Source organism: Cyprinodon variegatus, unplaced genomic scaffold, assembly GCF_000732505.1.
Source record: "Cyprinodon variegatus isolate N-32 unplaced genomic scaffold, C_variegatus-1.0 Scaffold183, whole genome shotgun sequence".
NCBI classification, from domain to species: Eukaryota; Metazoa; Chordata; class Actinopteri; order Cyprinodontiformes; family Cyprinodontidae; genus Cyprinodon; species Cyprinodon variegatus.
The window spans coordinates 79,368-83,133 of record NW_015150636.1 but is presented as its reverse complement, the minus strand read 5'-3'; the positions used below and the strand labels follow the sequence as shown (position 1 = coordinate 83,133).

General features: G+C 34.0%; 1 protein-coding gene across 1 annotated transcript in view; it reads right to left on the bottom strand.

Moving 5' to 3' along the window:
* Nucleotides 1–3,766, bottom strand: part of LOC107087421 (tripartite motif-containing protein 16-like) — a 97,459-nt gene that overhangs the window by 60,333 nt on the left and 33,360 nt on the right. The window lies entirely within an intron of this gene.

Below are 3,766 nucleotides of genomic sequence, written 5' to 3'. Positions count from 1 at the left end.
AATCTAAACAGTGAGTGTAACCAGGAAACATATTTAATTAACTATATTTGTTTGCTGTTTGTTTCTTTACAAGTCCCAACAGGTTTGTTTAGAGGGCCTGAAACCATGAAAAAACAGAAACCAAATATGAATATGACTCATCTTCATGTGCTGACCAAAAATAAATTGATTGGTGTTGTGCATTTAGGTAAAAAAAATTATAAAGACACCAATAAACATTTAATATTGAGAATTTATATGTATTTCAATTTCTATTTCATATCAATCAACCAAAATTATATTTGCAATAAACGTGTCTTGTTACATTAACAAAGGGAATTCATAATACTCCCAATGCTGCTTCCAAATGTCTGTCAGCATTTTAAGTTTTTACATCTTCATTCATATGCAGATCATAATAATAAATGCACAGACAGACACACAAACAGACAGACATGAATAACTAATGATTCCAATATTCCAATACTTCATTTTCCGATTGGATGGACACATCTAGCTGTTTTGTAGTTTATCTGAGTTTTCAGTTCCACAAAAGCGGCTGTGAGTTAGTTTAATCAACTCTAAGTAGGTCCACTCAGAGTTGAGCATGTGCGTAACAAGTATGAAAAGCCATTAGTCGAGCCCCGATTCGATAATCTCCATGACAACAGACAACAGGAAGAGCCAGTTTCACACCACTGGTAATAGAGATTTCAAAGCAGAAATTAAAAAACAAATTGAAGGGAGTGTTTAAAAGAATGAGCAACAGCACTACAGCTGCAAAGGAGAGGAAGATTGCGAAGCAGAAGATTGCTGCTTGAGTTAATCGGTTAATGCGTAGGTTTATATGAAGAGGCTACATTTTTACATCAGAAACTAAATTTCTGAAAGTAAAAAAAACGACGGCAATTATACTACTAAGTATTGGGTTTTATATTTCTTTTCCCCTTTTTTAGTAAAAATTAAAGTAATAATACTTTTTTTTTAAATAGTTGCATGGTTGATTATACAATAAAAATGTAAAGAGCAGTTTAAATTTTCAGCTGTGATAATTGTGTTGCTGTACATCTAAACAAGTCCAGGGAGGTTCAGTAAAAGCAGGACTGTCTCTAGCTCAGTTCAAGCTCTATGCAAATCTCATTAGGCTAAACAAATGACTTACACTGGTATCAGTGTTACATCAACCACTTTTAGATTTGTTTGTTTGATCACTGCACATGATAAACAGAAATCAACAAAAACTGCTGGTTGGAAATAAAAAATGTAACTAACTTCTACTTACAAGTCAATTAAATAAATACACTAAATATACTAGCATTTTATTAATGTATTTTTTTTTTCATTTTATATCCTTTTTTTCCTCCAATGTTTATTTATGCTTTAACATGTGGAACAATGTTAAAGCAATGGACAGAGCAATGGTTATATAATTGTAAAATGTACCTTTAACATTTAGACTGGGCTAGAACAAACCCCAATATACACCCACACAGAATAAAAAAAATAGATAAATAGACCAATAAATAAAGAAAAAAAAAGAAAAAAAAAAAGGATCAGGGCAAACATAATAAGTAAGTGGACAGAAACCGACATATCAAAAGATAAATAATCAAAATAAAAAAAATAAAAACTGTTTTCCTCAGGTGTCTTGGGACACTGCTACTGATATATCAGACAAACTTAACTCAAGAGAGAAGGTTAAAAAGAGCAAAAAACAAAAAAAGATATTGATCAGAATAATGCATAACAGCTACATACATACACCTTATCAGTCGGGAATATTAGGTAAATCAATCTTTTCAAGGACTTTTAACAAGGGGCTGCACAAACCCAGAAAAACAACATATTGTCATTATCAGTTCGTATGAAATCGTACGAAAAGTTATGCACAGTATTTCATACGTTTTTGATGTTTTTCCTCGAAAAAACATATCAGTGCGCATGCGCAGCCAGACAGACGAAAAAAGCAGATCCACGGATGGACGTAAAACTGGGACGGACAGTGAAATAATTACTTCATAATGTCTCTCACTAGGTTGCTTGCTGTTTTGTATCTTAGGGTTAGGGTTAATTGTATGTTAAATTGTATGTTATTGAATGGTGCATAAGATGCGCATGCGCACGGATATCTTGTCTCGAGGCAAGACGTAAAAATACGACGAAATACGACGAAAAAAACGTCAAAAACGTATGAAATACTGTGCATAACTTTTCGTACGAATTCATATGAACTGATAATGAGAATACACTGAGAAATTCTTAAGACAGATTTTTTTTAAAGTTTATTTTCATTTTATATCTTACAAAACCATTTCCCACAGTTTACAAACTCTTAAGTAATTATTAGAATTCTTATAAGAATTCTGACTCACTCAGGCTGAATTAGGAAGAAGCAATAACAACGTTTTACCAATAATGCCATAATATCAATGTTTTGGTTTAAGGCCAGGACACAAATGTAGATATATCCAGAGACAGTGAGATTTAAAGGTTTTAATAAATAGTTCAGTGGCGGTCTTACGTTAAAGGATCACAAGATTATCAGCTGGGAAACTGACAGGGGGTAAAGATAATGGGGCCTTGTTGGAGTTAAATTTAAAGCACCAGAGATCCAGAACTAACTGCTCACAGTGATGCACTTCCAGGAGGAACAAGCGTTTGAGGTTGAGCCAGGTACGACTGACAGAGACTCTCAAGAGCAAGCGAGCGGACCAGCACCAGCGAGGAAAGGAAACAAGGAGAGGTTCACAGAATCTCAGAGGCTGAGTTTAAGGTTTCAAATGTATGCAAGACCAGGGTCCAGGGAATGGATGTCCACTGGGAGACAACACTGCTGGAGTGCTGGCTATGGTCTATTCTTATACCGCTGATGAGGTGCTTATACTTTGTTTTGCACAGTGAAACTAAAAGATTGCTGTACAGAACTTTTAAGAAGTCCACATTTGTAGATACCCATTTTATAATGAAATTGTAAAGGTATCATGCATGTGTTTATATTTATATGAATACTATATGTTTTGACAGGCATTGATGCTGAGAGGCAATCAGAGGCTTTGTCAATAAACAATACTATCTAATTGTTGTCAAAGGCATCTTGTCCCATTTGGATTATAAACACCGATATTCCTTCTTGCTCATGTGTTCCGTTTTTTACCACTTAAAGTAGTTCAATATGTACTAATGTCAACTCATACAAACTATTCATCCTTGTGGATTTATATGTTTATTTTTGGAATGTTGCATTGAACATTGTTCCAAGAGAAAGAATAGTGAACCACAGGAAGAATACACTGTTAGAAATTACCAGCTTTCCACAATAATTAAGGGAATATATATTTATAACATATTATAGTAAAATTACAAAGCTCAGTTTGCCTCTCATGAGTGGTCTTTTAGCACCTAAAGACTGGATTTACCCCTGTTAGCTAAAGCTAATAAAATTAGTAGGGCTTGGGTGTCTTTACTTTGCTAAAAATGACTTGAAAATGTCTTGGGAAAATTTCTCAGAGGAAACATGTTTGGATATAAGTCTATTAAGCTTTAATATGGGAAACATTACTGCTGGAAAAAAATGATAAATGCTGCCTGCAATACATAAATCTATTTAAAACTGAAACCATCTTTACTCATTAACCTGTTTCTTCCTGACAAGCAGTTTTAACATCAGTTAGCAGTAACAGACAAACTCAGTGGAAGAAAACAAACACTCCCCTTTCATGGAAAGGTTCCTAGGCAACAATTAGATTTGTGTGAGAGAGAGTAAAAACACACCCTTAAACCAACAGGT